Below are 20,394 nucleotides of genomic sequence, written 5' to 3' on the forward strand. Positions count from 1 at the left end.
TTTGGCAGTTTTGGGGAAAGTTAAACATACCCCCAGGAACTCCACCCCTAGCTATTCATCCTAGAGAAATGAAAACTTATGTTCCTACAAAAACCTATACATGAATGTTTCTAGAAGCTCTGTTCATCACTGCCAAAACCTGGAAAAAACATAAATGCCCCTCACAGAATGAATGAATAAACAAACTCAGGTCCATCAGCCATCCATACAGCAGAATCCCTCTCCACAGTACAAAGGAACACACGGCTAACACCCACAGCACCCTGGCTGCATCTCAAAGGCCTTCTGTCGGCTGACAGAAGCCAACCCCAAGAGGCTACCCACTGTCATATTCCACTTAGATGACATTTTGGAAAAGGCAAAATTGTTAAGGAGAGAAAATAAGATCAGTGGTTGCCAGGGATGGGGGATAAGGGGATGACTACAAAGGCAGGATGGAATTTTGCGGGGGATAGAAATGTCCTGTATCTTGAAAGTGGTCAAGGAGGAGTGTGTGGGCTTTGGAGTCAGCTGCACAGAACTTGCTATTTAGTAGCAGTTCTGAGCTATGGAGCTGCTCTGAGGCTCTTTTCAGCAGCCATCAAATACTGCTAGTATTTGCTGCCTCATGGTGTGTTGCTGTGAAGATAAAGAGAGATGATACAGAGATGAAAATGCAGAGCCACTATGAAGTAAGCTTTCAGGAGGAGGAGTTACTTGGTGGTGGTCACATGACTGTCTACATTTGTCCAAAGTGTGCACTAAAAAAAGTAAATTATTTTTATGTAAATTGTATTTCAGTAAACCTGACTTTAAGAAAACATGTACCGAGGTGGAAAGAGAACTAATGGAAAAGCCAGAGGTGGGGATTTTAGTCCCTTGGCTTCAGCTTTTATCCTGTACAGTGGGGATAGAAATCTCTATTTAATCAAAGTAGTGACTTCCCTCCCTGAGAGCTCACTTTATAGTAGCTCTGCATTTTTATCTCTGTATCATCTCTCTTTATCTCCACAGCAACACCCCACGAGGTGGTAAACAGTAGTATTTCACAGGTGCTGGAAAGAGCCTCAGAGTGGTTCCATAGCTTCCCACGGGGCCACCAGCCAAGTTCTGTGCATCTGACTCCAAAGTCCACACGCTCCACCTTAACCACACTTCCTCTTTCCTCAGGATGCCACCGGCTGGGGACAGGTCAAGGCTCCTGTCCACAGAACCCACCCTCAGATAAGAACTCACTCAGGGCCCTTCCCTGGCCTCGGCCTCCACGTTGGTCAAGTGGGGAGACTGTCCTTTAAGTTCTCATCCACTTTTGCATCCAATTAAAAATACTATGTTTATTATTGATTGTCACATCAAACTGGTTGAACTAATAGACAAGGTAGGTCAATTACAAAAAGTAAAAGTATACCCAAAAGAATTGAAAGTGGGGACACAAGCAGACACGTGTACACCCATGTTCCTAACAGCATTATTCCCAAAGGCCAGAGGGTGGAGACAAGCCAGTGTGCAGTGATAGATGAATGTGTAATCAATGAAATGGAATATTATTCAACCTTTAAAAGGAAGACAATTCTGGCACATGCTACGACATGGATGAACCCTGAGATAATTATACAAAGTGAACTAACCAGTCACAAAAGGACAAATGCTGTGTGATCCATTGATATGAGGTCCCTGGAGCAGTCAAATTCATAGAGCCAGAAAGGAGAATGGTGGTTCCCAGAGACTGGGGAGAGGGGTGCATGGGGAGGTAGCATTTAATGGGCACAGAGTTTCAGTTTTGCAAGATGAAAAGGTAATGGAGCTGGATAGTGCTGATGGTTGTACAACAACGTGAATATACTCAATGCCACTGAACTATACGTTTAAAAATGGTTACGATGGTGAATTTTATGTTATGTTACTTATAGATTGTGGTATGTACTACAATTACAAATTTATAAATAAAATCAATAAATAGGTAAAAGATAAAGGAAGAGAAAATAATTCATCCAGTTTAATGACCACGATAAAATCATAACGATAATAGCATCTATTGAGTGCTAGCTCCGCACTAGGCCCCCTGCCAAGGGCTGTGCCCACCTAACGTGATTTAATTCTCCCAAAAGCCCATGGCACAGGAACTGTCATGACCCCACACACTCCCACCCCCAGGTGGAGATGAGATGGAGGCATGGTGCGTTTGCGCAGCATCCCTGGGCGTGCTCACGCAGCTGGTGTTCTCAGGAGTGAGAATTCCCTTCTGGGCCAAGGCTTCTGTAAACATCTGCCACACAATGGCATTGTATTGGAGGGATTATGGGACGCCAATTACAGAAGCTCTGTGTTCCACACCTGGGTTAGTTCCAGGCAGGGAGGAACACTATTGTAAACAAAGGGGACACAGATGAGACCCAGTGACAAGATCAGAGAAATCAGGAGATAGAAATAGCTTGGAGGACATAAGACCCTGAGAATTTGCAGAAACTGGGCAAGAGCATTGGAGCTCCTGCAGGATGTGGTAAAGGGCCCCCAAAGCACAGTCTATATAACGTACAAGGCAAAGGAGGGAAGTGTAGGTGAGGGGACTCATGTCAGTGGAATGACAGCCTCCAGGCTTTCCTGTGGGCCCTTGGGGAAAGAGCTGATTGAAGGACCAGTGCTCTGAGACTCCCTTTGAGATGCTTCGCCTGCTGATGGCCAGCCTTGGGGTGGTGCTGGGAGGTGAAACTTCAGCCTAAAACCTGCCCTCCTGGAGAAACTGTTCTGAAAGCAGTGGTTCTAAAACTTCAGCATGCATCAGCATCACCTGAACAGATTGTTAAAACCAGATTTCTGAACCCCAGCCCCAGAGTTTACAAGTCAGTAAGTCTGGGGTGGGTCTCAGGAATTTATACCTCTGAAGAGTTCCCAGGAGGTGAAGAGGCAGCTGGTTCAGGGACCACACCTGGAGGACCACCACCTGAGGAGAAGCCTTGGAGAGGGACTTTGGAAGCAGAAGAATCCTATCATCTAGATTTTACCTAGCATTACTGCAAGCCCTGATCACCCCTCACCCTCACCTCTCAGCCCAGAGAGTAGACCAAGAGGACAAAAACAAAAAGCACAGTATGAGAGGCTAAAGTGTCTCAGGCAAAGCTGGAGTTTAGCCTTGTTGGGAGCTTAGTGTGTGGCAGGCCAGCTGCACTTTTGCATTTTCAGCCTGCATGATGACTCCAAGACGAGGACATTAGGGATACCATTTTCAGATGAGGAAACTGAGGCTGGGAGCAGGAGCCTGCAACTCACTGAGGTCCAGATCTGTCTGCCTCCAAAACCTCTCCACCACTCTCCCTCTGAGGTTGTCTAGCTCCTCCAAAACAGGAGCCCCTCCTCTCCCCACTCTCCACTGTGGGGAAAGTCCTTGACCACATCGGTGATGTATTAACTGACAGCAGGAGCTCTGGTGTGTATGCGTGTGGGGTGTGAAGGGGACAGGAGGGACACTGGATGTTACAATAGGTCCCTGTGCCTCTGCCCCTGCTGGCTCCAAAGTCCCCATGCTGCAAGCCCCAACACTGAAAGCTCTGAACACTGAGTGTGTGATCTCCTCTCTGCCTGCTGTCTCAGAGTGGCTATGGCCAGGCCCCACCCTCTTCTCCATGGTCACCCTGAGAGCCCTGTCCATAGACATTCTGCTCCCTCCACCTCCCACTTCCCTCTCCTCACCTCCCAGACCTCACCTCCCCCTGGGGCAAAAACCAGGTGAGCGTGGCTGTCTGTGGAGGAGGAAATGGAGACGTGGCAGGGGCTGTGAGCCCTGCAGCATGTGCTTTCTGGGGCTGCACGGGCCGGCTAGGTCTATAGTGCGTTTCATGAGAGACCTCTGATCTCCTCCAGAGTTGCCAGCGGACTGATTTCGGACTCACGGCAACCCTTCCCTGAGTCTCCAGTCCACTCTGAAGATTTCAAACTTGCCAGCCACCACAATTCTGTGAACCAGTACCTTAAAATAAATGTCTCTCTGCCTACACACATGCACACATCCTATTGTTCTGTTTCTCTGGAGAGCCTCGGTGGATACAGCATGGCTGTCCTGGCTAAAGCCCTTCACCCGCCAGACCTGTCCACATTTCCCATCAGCGTTTATTGAACCAGTACCACTTGGCACGCACAGCGTTAAACTTTGCCTTCTTAGAAGCATGAGGCAAAGCAGGAGCCATATTTGGGGTTGTGGATAAACCCCACACTTTCAATCCGTCTCCCCCACTGAGAATAAATTGAGCAAAGACTGAGCATGATACGGTCGACAGAGGGCCCCCAAGAGAAAGAGGTCTTCAGTGTCATGCCAGAAGTCGGGTGAAGGCCTCTTGCCCCTCACTGTTCCTCCGGGAGGCCACTGCTGCTCAGAAAGAGCATTTCATGGAAATCTTGGTCTGATCTGCACAGGCAAGGCCCACCCACTAGAAAGCTGGAACAAGACTGTCACAGGGGCCTTGTCACTGCCACAGCCACAAGCCTCAAGCCCTGGCATGCTTGGGAACAGGAGAGTGACGTCAGAGTGCTTCAAATGTGCAGGAGATTGGTGCAATCTCCCAGGCTAGAAGACAGACATTGTGGGCAGGCAAAATTGGAACCTGGCACCAAGTCCTGCATTCTGGCTCTTGCTCCTCATGCCATGAGCTGTGGAATCTCAGAAGTGACTCTCCACAGTGCCAATCCTCGTCTGAAAAAATGTGCTGCTGGGAGACACCAAGAGATGGCCTGTCGAGAAGCAGGTCACAGGAGGGGCTCTGTAATGGACAACGCATCCCCTCCTCGGAGGCCGTCTCAGAGCTGGGGCACAGGACCGTAGGAGAACAAATGTGCGTGGGGCCATGGAGGACAGGCGCACCCGTGGGGATGGAAGGGCTACTCAGAGAAGGCCAGGCAGGAAGCAAGCTGGAGGCAGACATGCAGCAAATAGGCCAAGGTGACCTGGGGGCCGTGGGACAAGATGCCACCTGAAGTCATGTGGGACCAGAAAAGGGAGGCCAGCATGGTTAGACCTGGCATTCTGGGTAATGGGGAGACCCTGGAAGTATTAAGCAGGAAAATGGCCCAGGAAACACCATTCTAGAAAGGTTGTCCTGGCTGGCAGTAAACCAAGCCTGGAACAGGAAAGAGAAGAAGAAAGAACAGCCAGGAGGTACGGGGCCATGATCACTCTGGTTAGAGGGATTGCCTTAGAAACAGAAAGAAGGCGGGACCCTGGAGATAACCCAACGAGATGTGCATCTGACTCCAAAAAGTCACACATGCATCTTTGTTAGATGCACACCTGCACATCAGATGCCTGGTGAGCTTGGAAACAGAGCAGCCATCGCCCACCCAGACCACTCACCAGATCACCTTGGAGGCCGGGTTCCCCAACATTGTGACTTACTTCTGAGTGGCGCCATGTGTAAGTGTTGGCTACAAGGTCTAAGGTGATTGCAACACGTCCCCAGGTGAGGCCAGGGGCCAGGAAGACATGGGAGGCTAAGACCCCCAGAGCTCTGTGATGCCCAGAGATGTGGGTGGTTCATAGAACATCACAAAGCAGGTCGGGAAGGGAGCTGGGAGCCCCTGCTAGGTCTCTACTGCTTCATGGCAGGGCCTGCTGTCCAGAGCCCTGACATTAGCTCCTAAGTTACCTGTGAGCTGGGTGAGACCTGAGTGTTCCAGGCCCACCTCAAGTAGCTCCATGTATCTAGGAGTGGGCCTGTTAGCCTGGGCTGTGTGACAACCTCTGGCCTTGACTCGCTGGTAAGCAGCACCACCACTACCCTGAACCTAGTCCCTCTGGCCAGCCTGACCCCTCCTGAGCTCCAAGGCCAGGCCAACCCAGAGCAGCATCACATAGATCAGATTCAAATCCCAGTTCCACCTCTTCCTAACCTGTAACCTTAGCGACTCAGGCTCCCTCAACCTCAATGTCTCCAGCTGTAAAATGGGAACAATATCGTCCTTGCAACATTGCAGAAAGAATTAAGCAAGCCAACATATGTGAGAGGGTGTCCAGTACACGCTAGATGCCCACAGAGTGCGCACTGCATGGCCTCTTCTGCATTCTGCACCTTGCTGCCTCGAAGCTCTTAAAATCTGCACTTCCCTCGGGAGCTTCAGCCCACATGGCCTTTGTAAGTGTGCTCTGGGGCCTCCATCCATCTTTGGGGTTCAGCCCCAAGGTCTGAGTCAGCTGCCCTAGTCCCAGCCTAGACCCTTCCTTTTGCCTTCATCACCTCCCCGTGGGCTGGCCGATGAGTCTGTCCAATCTCGGGTCTCCTCACAAGGAGCTGGTTTGTTGGATGTCAGGACAGGGCCGTAGAGATGTGGGCCTGAGCATGGCCAGACACGGCTGCATGTGAGGATTTGGCCCTGGCGAGGACACAATGTGGAGACACGAGCAGGAGGGCTGCCTCCAAGACCAAGCCTGTGTTGAAATGCCACATCAGGGCCAGGTGGAGTCAGGGGCAGCCTTGCAGACAGCAGGTGGGAGAGCAAGGAGTGGGCCACTCAGGAGGTTCCCTGTGGGCCCTGCACGGCCAGCACCTCCTCAAGGGAGTGCCAGGAGCAGGCGCAGCTGCTGGACTCACAGATAACTCCAGCAATCACCTCGGTGCTGCCCTAGACATCACCAGTCAGCGAGTGTCCCCACTTCTTACCTGGGCCAAGGGCTGAGTGTGCCTGCTGGCAGAGAATGGCAGGGCCCAGGGCCCTACACCTGCTTCAAAGGACTCACGAGGAGACTGAGGCAATGCAGGTGTTTTCCAGAAGTTCAGGGGATCCCCTGAAGACTAAGATGGAGACCCCCATTGGAAGGAACTAGGCAGGTCAGCAAACCTTCCATGGCTCCCAAAACTTCCTCTTTCTGATTCCAGTCCTCACTGGGCTCCTGGTCAGCACACACCTCTGTGGTTTTTGCAACAGCAACGGAATACAGGAACTCACAGTATCCTGCGGAAGGGGCTGGTTCTGTATCTCGGTATGTGTACCTACTTCCATATTGCCAAAAATGGACAGGGAGCAGTTGCCCTGGCTGGACCCCTACAGTTTGGCTATGGTTGAGCTATCACAATGGGGACAAAGACCTGAGTTGGAGACAGCACAGGTTACAAGAAGCCCCAGTCCCTGTGGAAAGGTGGTGAGCCTCTCTAACCTGGGAGCCGATCAGGGCTCAGTCTCCACTGAAATGTAAGAAAGTGTTCCTTTAGGTAAGAAAGGCCATGGAAAAGTGACCACCTACTAACAGAGACATCAATGTTCTCTACTCTTAGAAAACCTGTAAGGTAGGCATTACTATTCCCACTGTACAGATGGGTAAAGCGAGACTCAGAAAACAAGTAATGCATCTGAAATCAAACAGCTGACAAGCATCAGAATCAAGGTCAAACCCAGGTTCCCTCTTCCAGCACTCAAGGTTGGCTCCAGGCAGTGGTCAGTGGTGGTGGAATATGCCATGGTACTAGCTGAAGCCTGCAGTGTTGCAGGGAGTCCCTGGCTGGACTTGCATAGTTGTTGCTGACCCCCAGCCATAGGAGATCCAAGCCAGACCTGCTGTCTGCCCGCAGCTCACACAACAAGCTGGGAGGCCCAAAACAAGACTCTGTGGTTGCACTGTTGCCCCAGAGAAAAGCAGATCCCTGGGAGCCTCAAGGATAAGGGTTCATTAGCCTTGGAAAACGTGGACACTCCTTGGCCAGCATTCCCTCCTCAGATACCAGCACACTCAGTGTCAGTCACTTGTCCTCCAGGCAAAGCCACTGGGGCTACTGCTCTACTTGGCATGTTCCGTGTAGTGGGTCTCTGGATTATTAAACATGCAAGGAGCAGGATCACCCTCTGTCCACACCCTGGACTTCAAAGCTCAGGGGGAGCAGGGGGCCAGCAAGGAAGCAGATGCAGTGGGACTGTCATTGGGCAGGGAGGTGGTGGCTGTGGGGCAAGAGGAGGCTTATGGCCCAGCCTGGGGAGGGTGGAGAAGTCTGGGAGGGCTTCTTAGGACATATGGTGCCAGTGGTGGACACTGAAGAGTAAGGATGGACCCTGGCAGTAAGTGGACAGGCACCCCGGGCAGCGTGAGTGAGTGTCTGGCAAATGGCACAGGTGTCCAAGAAAAAGCAGGGACAGGGGCTTAGGGGTTGAGTGAGTGCATGGTGAGAGGGCTCTGCAGAGAGTCCGGAGTGGCAAGCCAATGGACATGGACATGGTGCTTGTCTCACGGAGCGGTCCTGGGAATCACTGTGGGGCTCTCAGCAGAGAGTGACAGGAGCAGCTGGCAGCTGCCTGTCACTGGTAATTCTGCCACCAGGAGCTCACAGCCTCCTGGGAGAGGAGACGGGTAAAGGGATGCTCTAATACATGGGGGTGGAGGAGGCTAGGGGGTGGTGGAAGAGGTGTCACAGAAGCAGGGGCTTTGGAGAGGGAGTAGGAGGGAAGTAGAAATAAGCTACCCAACGGGCAAGTTAGAGAAAAGAGGAGGGAGAAACAAAGCCACAGAAGAGGCTGGGCTTAACTAGACCTGGCTTTGTCCAACTAGGTGGGATATGAGCAGGGACAGGGCAGAAAGCTTGGCCAGGGACTCTATTAGGAATGTCTCCAGACTCTGAGCAGCCCCCATCCGATTCCTCACCCTCCAAACTCCCAGAGAAGGAAAATGACAGGGGAACTTTGCAGGATCCTTTATATCTCACGTGCTAAGGTAAGAAAGATTTTGACACATTTTCAGATGGCTTGGTTTGGTCATACAATCATCCCATTTAGCTTGTTAAATTTCAAGAATAATTTGGTCAGAATAAACACACAAAAATCACAAGTGAAGCTTTGAAACATATCTGGAAGTATGCATGCCTGGCTCCTCAGGAATTAAAGATCTCTTAGTTCTCCGGAATCATCAAAGCACAAAAAAGTGAGGGCACAAACCACCTACGTCACAGATAGAGTGACTCATTTTCTTGAGTTCCCTGTCCTCTCCTGTGCCAGGCCAACCTGGACCCAGAAAACTCTGCTTTTAGGTTAAAGAGAAAAAGAGACACTTTCAGATACAGCTTGGCTCCTGATGCTTTTCACCTAAGAGAAGAGTAAGGAAATATACTGCTAGCCACTGGAAGTGGGGGCTTCGGCCTCCAAGCTGAGTCTCTTTGCTTTTCTGTGACTCAGTTTCCCACCTGTAACATGAAGCGTTTAGAATAGATGCTCCTTAAAGAGGTGTCTGCCAGTGAAGTTCGGCTGTTCAAATTTGCCCAGGTTCACAAGCTTCAGATTTCTCCTCTGAGAGCTGAATATTTGTTTAACCAGAATGAGTCTCCCACAAGCTGGCAGACCTCTTAATGTACCAGGAATAATTTTCTTAATTATTCAACGTGCCGAAGGAGGTGGGAGGATGGCATCTGAATAGAACAGAAAGGGGTCAAGGGGCCTGAGAATGCCACTTGCGTGGGTGACACAGGTCCTCTGGGCCTGCCCTCTATGAGGCTGGTAGGCCAGAGTGGGCCCTGCACCAACACCTCTGCTTGCTCATCTGTCCCCTGGCTGCACCATAGCAAGTCTCTGCCTCCAGGCTCCCCTCCACCTCCCATCCACCCCACACTGTCAGACTTTACAGCACAACTCCAGCATGTCCCCCCCCCCCCCCGAGCAAACGTCCTCCGCAGCTCCCATGTTCCCTGGGAAACTTCCCAAGCTTGTGGCCCTGATGATAGGACTCAACCCCCTCCTTGCCTAATTCCTCCCTGCACCCTCAGTGGGGTTAAGCTGAATCTACTGATCACTCACACCATAACCCCTCTGCCTTCAGTCAGGCCACCTCCTCTGCCTGGAAATCTCCCCCTTCAGCACCATGGTCCAAACATGCCACCTTCCAGACACAGCTCATGGCTGCCCCCCTCAACACAAGAAGCAACCCTGCTCCTCTCCACTTTCAAACTGCTCCCACTATTGGGCCATCCTGCCATTAGAAGGCAGCCATCACCAGCAGGCGACAGCCCCTTCCAGTTTTCAAGGCTGCATCAAGATATGATCTCAGTAATTACAATGGAACAGTGAGGCAGACAGCAGGCAGCAGGGCTTTGATTGTCCCATGTACAGGAGAAAAGGGAAGTTAGGCAGTGAAAGCCCTTGGCTGGCACAGTCAGGCAGGCCGCACAAGGGTTGGCCTGCATTAATTCCCAAATCAATCATTTTCCCCAGTGCCTACTGCCTGTAACAACTGCAGCTCCCATCCCGTTCCTCCTTAATGTCATTGTTATTCATGAATACGCTTTCTTTCTCACTCTTGTATTTCCTCAATTCAAAGTCTCTATCGATTATAAAATGCCACAGTCATTTAATTAAAGCACTTTGGGAGGGAAAATCATCACATTAAATACAGACTTCAAAAATGAGATGATTCAGACACTTGCAATTGTGTGAGGAAGGAAGTGTTTTGTGGAACAAAGGCTGTCTTCCAGGGTGGTGATTGTGAGGATCCCGCCCACTGGCAGAGGTGTAGACTCACCTAGGGGCACTGTCCCTCCCTTCCGTTCCTGTCACTCCGATAGGGTAAAGGTGTCCTGGCCCACAGGCCCACAGGTGTGTGAGGCTAAAAGGAAACACAAGAATCTGTGATCTGACAGCAGGGCAGTGCCCTGGGCTTTTACCCTTTTGAATATCTGGGCATTTGCCACCCTGATCTGCCTGGCCATTCGATGGCCCTACACACCCCTTGAAGGCTGAGACCACGTGGAGCTGCTATGCATACATTGGACATGCAGGCTTGGTTCCTGGGTGGCTTAGGAGCCTGTGCCCTGAGGCTCACACCCCCCATCCTGGGCTTCATAACCCTTTTAATTGCTACCCTCCTCCTTCTCCTAAAGAACAGGCATTCTCAGGGCAGAGACTCTGGGAACAAACAGCTGCAGGGGTGCTCGACCCTGCCTCTGTTATAGCATCTGCCACCCTGCAGCCTTCTGCACACAGGGCCACTCTCCCTGGATTCTGTCCACAGTTGATCAGTGGGTTCCTGGCAGCATGTTTCAACATTACTAATTGCTCACATGTTTTGGCCATCCTCCACACAATTTCTTTATGTGTACATACCTTTATCTTTGACTACATTTCCCTTTCTAGTTTGTGCTTATCCTTTTAAAAGTCGATATTAGAGCGCTACTGAGAAATTTTCTTATTATTACATGGAAAACACAAAAATCAACAAATATTTCTCTTTATGCCTACTAATTTTCACATCCAAGTGATGGCAGCAGCAGGCAGTCTGGTACGGCCACTGCCATCATGCCAGCCACTGCAGGGAGAGCAAGGGGAGGAGGCAGACAACTCCAGCAGCCCGCTACGCTAGGGGCTTCCATGATGGAGCCAGGCCAGGTTGCCAACTGGCCAGCAGGGGAGCAGCGTGACAGGAGAGCAGCATGGTCAGGCAGAGAGGGGTGCCAGTGTGGAGCTAGGGTCAGGCTTAGGGGCCAGGGTGGAAAGTGGGAGTGGTGCCCACTTCGGGGACCCAGCCAGCCCACACCAAGGGTGCTGGGCTCCTGCGCCTTGGGAGGAGGCTCTGCACAGGACACCCAGGGCAGTGTCTCAGAGTCTGCCACCCTAAGTCAGGGTGACCACCGAGCCTGCCACTTCCTACGTCCAGCCCGGGCCCTTGATTAGCTCTGCCCCAGTGGGTCCTGACAGCCTTGGCAACAGGGGGAGCTCCTGTTGATGTTGCCCCTGTCCCAAATTCTGGCCTGGACCCAGTGAGGATCAGGAGCCCCTGCCTCAGGCTGTGATGAGGGGAAGGGGTTGAGGGCCGCTTGCACTGTCCTTCAGGTGTCCCTTGGCATGAACAGCCAGGGCACCATGGAAGGCAGCAGGGGGCAGATAGGCTCCTGGGTGGAGCGGGGGAGGGCCCCGGTAAGGTCCCACCTTCAAGCCAAGGAGGGCCTGAAGGCTGGGGGCTGGGCTACCAGACCCACAAACCAGAGTGGGGACTTGTGTTGTCTTTTTCAGGCTGCTCATGGCCACCTATGGCCCAGTTGGCTCTCATTTCCTCCCCTCTGAGGTCCATAAAAACCCTGGGTTCAGCCAGAACAGAGCAGAGGATGGAGAGACGACTGGATGACCAGCTGCAGGGAGGAGCTACTCTCTGCTGAGAGCTGGGAAGATTATAGGAGGACCAGCTGCAGAGAAGAGCTACCTTCCCCAGGGCCTCCTCTCTACTGAGAGCTGCAGACATAGGGACAACCAGCTGCAGAGAGGACATATCCCCTCTGCTGAGAGCTGAGTGCTCATCAGGACAACCTGCCTATAGAGAGAAGCTACCCACTAGGTCTCCTCTTAGCTGTTCTAACACTTAATAAAGCTCCTCTTCATCTTGCTCACCCTCCACATGACTGCATCCCTCATTCTTACTGGATGCAGGACAAGAACTCAGGCAAAGGTGCCACTGGCCACAGAGGTTTCTGGCCAGAAAAACCAACACCCCAAACATCCCATATCACAAGTATATTTTGCTTGTAATTAATGTGAAAATGATTTGATTGCATTAATCATCCATCATATCATAAACATGTTCTACATTGCCCTTTTCCTTAAAGTATCAGACCTAGTGACCATGGAGCATCTTCTTGATGGATCACCCATAATTGACTCTCACTCTGTAATAACTGGATGCTCAGATTGTCTCCACTGCTGTCATGGGCAATGCTGAGGGGAAGGATCCCTGCTGCAATGATTTTATTTCCTATGAATTCTCAAAAGAAGAATTAATCATTCAGCCAAAAGGGAAGAACCACTGTCATACTCCTGCCAGATATTCACTATTCCTTTCTAGAAGTGTAGCTTCTTCAGCCCTTTAGTGGTAGTGTGGTCTAATGCAAGTGCACAGGCTTTAAAATCAGGTGGAACTAGGATCAAATCTCAGCTCAGTCACTCACTCTTCAAGGGCAAAGAGCCTTACGTCTCTGAGTCTCCATTTTCTCATCTGTAAAATGGGAATAATGAAACTTATCTCATCTTGAGGATTAAGTGAGTTTGCAAGTACAAGTCCCTGGTTTATTTAGGTACTAAACCCATTATTATTAGCTTGTATATTTTCTTTCTCCTTGGAATTATTTGGTTCAAGTGGCTTTTCACTTCTCCTACCTCTCATCCATCTCAAACTCTGTTCCCATGAAAGCCTCTGGCCATAAAACAAGAAGTATCATTCCTCTAAAGGCTGCTGTCCAATAGAAATATTAGAAATAGAAAGCCAGGCACAAATTCCAGCCACATGTGTAATTTCAAATTTTCTGGTAGACACATTTTAAAAATAAAAATAAATAGGTTAAATTAATGTTTAAAGTATATTTCACTTAACCCAATATATCCAAAATATTTTCACTATGTAATCAATATTTTTGGGTACTGAGGTATTTTATAATTTTTCGTTGTTAGTTTGTAACATCTTTAAAACCTGGTGTGTATTTCACACTTACAGTGCATCTCAATTCACATCAGCTACATTTCAAGTATGGCTAGTGGCTTCTGTATTGGATAACAAAGGTCTAGACTTTGATATTTAAGTTTTTAAGGAGTGCAGATACCTCAAAGGGGACTGGCAGCCAAGGGTTTAGAAGATATCATCTATCTGCATTTTGATGGTTTATAGCACTTGGAGGGAGATTTCAAATGCAAGCCCCTAATTGTAAATAAAATGGGTAGCAGCTCTAAGGTGTGGCTTTAGGAACTCTGAGAAGTTCATTTTCCTTACCCTCCTACACAAGATATCTTCCTTCTTTCTGCCAGTTGGCCAAGCTGCCTTGCTTGTCTACCATGAAGTTCACTGGGGTGGGGGTGGAGGGTGCCAAGCCTTCATTTCTTCACATATTGTCTAACAGGCATCTCCATCTTTGTATGACCAAACTCATATTTCTGAATCACCACCACCTTCCAAATCTGCTTCTACTGCCCTCGAGCCAGCTCAGTAGGTGATAATCTCATTCTTCCTGTTACTCTGGAGTCATCTTTAGCTTCTCTCTTTCTCCCATGCTCTATACCTAAAATGTCATCAAATCCTACCCTCAAAAAAGTATCTAGAACCTGACCACTCTGACCACCCGTCATTATCTCAACTATTATCACTTTGGGGCAAGCCACCACCACCTCTAGCCTGGGTTATTGCAAAAGCCTCTGAACTGATAGTCTTGCTTCTTCCTTTGGTCTCCTACAATCTTCACATGACACCTAAAATGATTCTTGTTCATTAAACAAGAATCAGTCCAAATAGCAACAGTCCAAAAATGTATTTTAATGACAATTGACACAATATAAAAATATAAACCACTTAGGGATATGTCTAGTCAAAATATGCACTACTGCTATAAAGAAAATAGTAACATTGTATTTAAATACTTTAGAGAAGACCTAAATAAGTGGAGAGACAGACCATGTTTATGAATTGGAAAAGTCATTTTCATAAAGATACCACTTCTTTCCAAATTATATTTCCAGTCAAATCTGAACATAGTTTTTTTTTCTGTTGAAAGCCAATTCTGAAATTTATATGAATGAGTAAAATACCAAGAATTCTCAAGACAGGATGGAAGAAGAAAAGAATGGGGAGGCTCTTTCCAGATACCGAAATTTATTATAAACCTGTGGTTAACAATGTTGTCTAGCATTGTCAAAGGGTTAGACAAATTGACAGAATAGAGAACCAGGAAAGACCCCCATGCACATGACAACTCAACTCACAACAGAGCTATCATGGATCAGTGACTAAAGAATGGCCTATTAGGCCGGGTGTGGTGGCTCATGCCTGTAATCCCAGCACTTTGGGAGGCCGAGGTGGGTGGATCACCTGAGGTCAGGAGTTCAAGACCAGCCTGACCAACACAGTGAAACCCCATCCCTACTAAAAAACCCAAAAATTAGACAGATGTGGTGGCGCACGCCAGTAGTCCCAGCTACTGGAGAGGCTGAGGCAGAGGAATCGCTTGAACCTGGGAGGTGGAGGTTGCAGTGAGCCGAGATCGCACCACTGCACTCCAGCCTGGGTGACAGAACAAGAATCTGTCTCAAAAAAAAAAAAAAAAATTAGCGAGGTGTGGTGGCAGGTACCTGTAATCTCAGCTACTAGGGAGGCTGAGGCAGGATAATTGCTTGAACCTGGGAGGTGGAGGTTGCAGTGAGCCAAGATCATGCCATTGCACTCCAGCCTGGGTGACAGAGCAAGACTCCATCTCAAAAAAAAAAAAAAAAAAAGAATGGCCTATTAAATAAATGGTGCCAAGACTCTTGGTTATCCATATGGGAAAAGCAGAATAAAATAAACTTTCTTCCCACCTCATGCCATACACAAAAGCCATTTCCAGGCAGACTAGAGACTTCAGTGTAAAAAGTAATATTATAACATTTTTTGAAAATAATATGAGAATAATTTTACAACCTTATAGTGGAGAATTTCTTAGATAACACATAACAAGTATAAATCATAAAGCGACAGGTGGATAAACTTATTTGAAACTAAGAAATTCAGTCATTAATAAAAACCACAGGAATATAAGGAGACAAGGCACCAACAAACGAAAAATATTTGTTATATATATAAATGACAAAAAGTAGTACCCAGAATATGTATTGAATTATGGCAAATCAATAGGATAAAAGACAGGTAACCCGATGAGAAATGGCCAAAAAATGTGAACAGGAAAAGGGACCCCAAATGGCCAATAAACATATGAAAAAGATGCCCAACCTTAGTAATTTGGTCAATGCAAATTAAAAACATGCTAAGATAGCTTTTCATTTCTACCAGATTGGCAGAAATACAGTACCAGACAATATCAAATGTTGATGAAGATGTGGAGCAACAGAAACTTTGGTGCATTGCTGAGGGGTGGGTAAAATGAGGCAAAAACTTTGGAAAACAATGTGGTGACATCCAGTAAGGCTGACGATATGTATAACCTATGACCCACCAATTCTATTTCTAGAGTATATACCCAAGATAAATTCTTGCACACACGCCCCAAGATGCACGTACCAAAATAGTTCTAGTGGCACTGCTTATAATAGAAAAAAAAATAAACTCTTGAAATACCTCAAATGCCCATCAACAGCATCTCAGATAAATATATTGAGGTACACTCATCTAATAGAATACTATACTGCAGAAAACTTTAATTATCTACAGGTACATGCAACAACATGAAGAAATTTCAGAAACAAACTTTTGAACCAATTAGGCAAATTTTAAAAGAATATTTAATTCCATGTTTACAGAGTTCAACAACTTGCAATCATACATATATAGCGATTTAAATATGGGATGTAAAATTAGAAAAAAAAGCAAGGGAACAATAAACCCAAAATTCTGGACTGTTGCTGCTTCTGAAGAGGGAAGGTGAAAGATGGGCATGAAGAGGACCTCAAAGATGATGCTGATCTTTAAAAAAATCTAAGGTGTCAGCACACAGGGTTTATGCTGTTTTTATTACTTCTATCTTATTATGGTCTTTCTAAATTTTCTTTTCTTTCCTTCTTTTTTTTTTGGAGATGGAGTTTCATCATGTTGTCCAGACTGGTCTCGAACTCCTGACCTCAGGTGATCCGCCCCTCTCAGCCTCCCAAAGTGCTGAGATTACAGGCGTGAACCACTGCGCCTGGCCGAAATTTTCTTTTCTTTCAACACAGAAAATCTTTCCAAGTTCATGGAAGAATAGCCCATGTGCTCAGGATGGACAGACAGGAAGGGCCTCCCTGACCTGACCCTGTTCCCTACCTCTCTGGCCAGAACCCCAGGCATGCCCCTTACCCGGCTCTGCCACACCAACCTCCACCAGGTCTCCTCCTCCAGACCCTTATCAAGAACACTTCTCAGAAACCCACAGGACTCGGCCTCCCTCACAGGTCCCCTCTCAGAAGACTAGAGCCATCCCCACCCTCCCAAGACCCCCACCCTACCTGCTATTCTCCCACCTGCTGAGCACCGTAGACCCCTGTCCGCTTTGACCAGAGCCTGGCAGGGCGTGGTTTCTCAATACCTATTTGTTAAATAACTAAATGAATGACTATACATAAACTCATATTAAAATTAGTGTGCTCCGTGGAAAGGGTAATGCATAGAGCCCTTAGTTATCAAACCAGCCCCCCCCACACTTTAGATGAGTTGGGACAAAGGATCGGTTTAGTGTTCTAGAAGTTTCATTTCAGGGGAAAAGAAGAATCAGTCCTTACTGAGCAGGTGGCCCTGCTTAGGCAGAAAATGCAGGCGTTTCAATGGTTTGCTGTAATAATTCAGATGAGGGAAGTGAGCCCAGGGAGGCACCTACTTACCAGAACCCAGTGGAGTATGGACAGGGCCGGGATAGACCAGCTCCCTCTGAGGCCCGTTGGAAATGGCCCTCCGACTCTGCACTCCTCAGAGGCCTATGCGGGAGCTTGGAGGGCGAGCTTCACTGTCCTGTCGGCCTGCTCTCTCCGCCCCCTCGACAACCAGGAAAGCCCGTGTCAGCCCTTCCCAGGGTTCCCTTCATAGCAGGACCCCGAGAAAGGACTTGACCTGCCGTCGGAGGTCGAGGAGTGCTGCTGGAGCCCAGCCTGACTCCCAAACTTCAGCGGTGACACACACTCAGGCAGACCCAGGCCCTGGAGTGGCCCTGACCACATGGGCCCCCCACGCCACACACACTTCCTGCTCCCAAGCTCACCTCCTCTCCCACATTCACAAACCCATGTGCCCCATAGTCAGCCTCCCAGGAGGCAGCCAGTAGGCCCCACGCTGACAGGCGGCGCCCACATGCCCACCTCTAGGCTGGCCTGGCTGGGCCAAGAGCAAGGTGGCCTACCTGGAGGGGTGGCCGTCAGCGCCTGTAGACATCAGAAGGCATGGGCCCCCTCATCCCCAGCCTCAGCCCCTCAGGCTCGGGGGAAGAGGACCCGGCCCCGCATCGTCAGTCTTCAGCGCCGTTTCACTCTGAATCACTCGAGCTGGGTCTCTGCTCATTTCCTGGAGAAAGCAGAAGTGGAGAGCCGGCAGATGCGTGACTCTGCCCACTCTCCAGCCGACCACGGAGCTGCTGGAGTTCTGGCGGGTGACTTGGGTTCTGCAGCAAGGCCCCTTGGGGCTGTGCAGCCTCCGTGGTCAAGCGGTGCTGGTTGGGGCCAAGGACAAAGTGGAAAGTACAGCCCAGCCCTAGAAGAGTAGGTCTGGATTCTGTGTCCCCTCTTCACTAGCCATGTGACCACTGGTGCACACCTCTCCTCTCTGGGCCTCTGGCAAAATGAGAACAATGATGGTGTTAGGTGAATCTAATCAGAGGTGCGTTTAAGTGCACCCCTGGACATGGCATGGGTTGGGCAGCCCTCACCCCACCAAGCTCAGAGCTGCCCACTTGGATTTCTTCCTCCCCCATCCTCAGATAGAACTTGAACCACCAATGAGGGGAGTCCTCCTGCAGCCAACACTGAGGCAAGGATGAGAGGACATCTAAAACCATAGAATGGAAGTCTCTGAAACTCAGACTCCAAATTCTCATTCCTCTGAGTATATAAACTAGGCTGAATTATCCATGTCACCTATCCATAACGTCATCTCCACAGGACAAACAAGCATGTCCATTCACACACAATCCTGCTTGTGCTCTGTAAAAGGAGAATTTTGCCAAAGAGCAAGGGCACTTGTTAGCGCTGCCTGATCCTTGATCCTCAGTGCAGCTCATCGCTTGTCTCTAGCTCACAAAACCAGTGGACCATGCATGACTGACTGAGAGGCAGCAACATCACTTGTTATGACATGGAGTAAAGCTCCAAGATTGGTTTAAAGAGGAAAATAACATTTGTCACAAAACCTCAACCTCCACCAATGCAAACTTATCAGTAGACAGCAGCCAAAATAGGAGATCTATCCAGCTGCACTCCAGTCTGGACAGCAAGAGCGAAGCTCCGTCTCAAAAAAAAAAAAAAAAAAAAAGGAAAGAAAAGAGAAACTGAAAGGATACACGCAGTGCCAGCCAGGGGAAAGAGAAAACCTTAGAGAATTTGCAGTGAAGTGTTTGTTGTATATGATGAAAACCCCTCGTCATTGTCACCAATGAAATCATAAATAAAATCTACAAGAAGATATTGCCTGAAATCAGAGGCCTATGGTAAGAGCGGATTAGACAGAGGGACTTCCACAGAGGCAGGAAGGGTGGCCAGCATGGGACAGGCCAGGACCCCATGCCTGTGAATGCCCAGAGGAAGCGCGGAGATTCTGTCATAGTGGGATCTCGCAAAGTCTGCTGGAGGGCCCACCTGCACCCAGGTCTCCTACCTTCTACCCACCCCAGCACCTTGCCGGGTAGCCAGCAGCAGGCAGGTAAAGAGCACTAAATTCAGAGCTAGAAACTCAAGGTTGAAATTCTCACTATCTTAACTGAGATAATTGACATCTTATTTGCAGAATGAATGAATGCCTTGTTAGAAGGAACAAATCAAATAATATTTACAAGAGAGGTTTTTTTTTTTTTGAGACGGAGTCTCGCTGTCACCCAGGCTGGAGTGCAGTGGCGCGATCTCGGCTCACTGCAGGCTCCGCCCTCCGGGGTTCACGCCATTCTCCTGCTTCAGCCTCCTGAGTATCTGGGACTACAGGCGCCCACCACCTCGCCTGGCTAATTTTTTGTATTTTTAGTAGAGACGGGGTTTCACCGTGTTAGACAGGATGGTCTTGATCTCCTGACCTCGTGATCCGCCCGTCTCGGCCATCCAGAGTGCTGGGATTACAGGCGTAAGCCAGCGCACCCGGCCAAGAGAGTTTTTAAATACTGAAAAGGGCTGTGCAAATGCAAGCTATTATTAGTGAGAGAGTTGCCAAAGCTAAGACACTGAAGCAGCCAGGGCAACTATGAACTGCTAATGTAAATGTGTATTTTTGTTAAAGGGCAATGTAAGATTCTCTGATTTTTAAACAATTGCCCCAAAATGGCAGTTTTACTTCTGCACCCAGTTATGGTGGTGTAAATGGTATAGGACATGCCCTCCCATTGAAAGCAACTATAGAATAGTTCAAATACACAAGATAATTGTTTTCAGGCATTGAATAGCAAGACTGTGATCCTTGAGATAAGGAAAACACACAAGGTGAGCCCCACAATTGCCCTGGAGTTTTTTCTAGGGATGCTTTTTCTGCTATAATGCAGGCAGGTGGGGCCCCAGAGACAGTAGTCTCCCTGAACTGAAAAGGTTTAAGTCAGAGTTCAAAGCTTCTGAAGGCTCTGGTATGTTCAGGGCGGGTTCCTGAGGAGAGTGTGCCTTGTGGGAACTCATTGTGTGTGCCCTTGGCCAAGGATTCCTATGTGTGCACAGGGTGAGACTCCAAGAGACCCAGCAGAGGTCACCTGACCCAAGGCCGAGCACTGAAGGAGGTAACAGAGAATGTGCAGTGCTTGGAATGTTGCAGTCGCATCGCATGGAGTGTGGAGAGACCTTGCTGAGCATTGT

At 48.9% G+C, this 20,394-nt stretch overlaps 1 protein-coding gene across 2 annotated transcripts in view; it reads right to left on the minus strand.

Moving 5' to 3' along the window:
- WDFY4 (WDFY family member 4) overlaps positions 1-17,983 on the minus strand; it is a 298,505-nt gene extending 280,522 nt beyond the window's left edge. Inside the window, exons 1-2 of one of the 2 annotated variants that reach the window (XM_063710084.1) lie at positions 17,760-17,983; positions 17,248-17,398 (exon numbers count right to left, since the gene is read on the minus strand). The gene's annotated coding sequence lies outside the window, so the exon portion shown is untranslated. The remainder of the gene's footprint in view (positions 1-17,247; positions 17,399-17,759) is intronic. The other variant, XM_019035474.4, reaches the window with a different exon arrangement.
- Positions 17,984-20,394: the final 2,411 nt, after the last annotated feature.

The sequence above is a fragment of the Gorilla gorilla genome, chromosome 8, assembly GCF_029281585.2.
Source record: "Gorilla gorilla gorilla isolate KB3781 chromosome 8, NHGRI_mGorGor1-v2.1_pri, whole genome shotgun sequence".
NCBI lineage: Eukaryota > Metazoa > Chordata > Mammalia > Primates > Hominidae > Gorilla > Gorilla gorilla.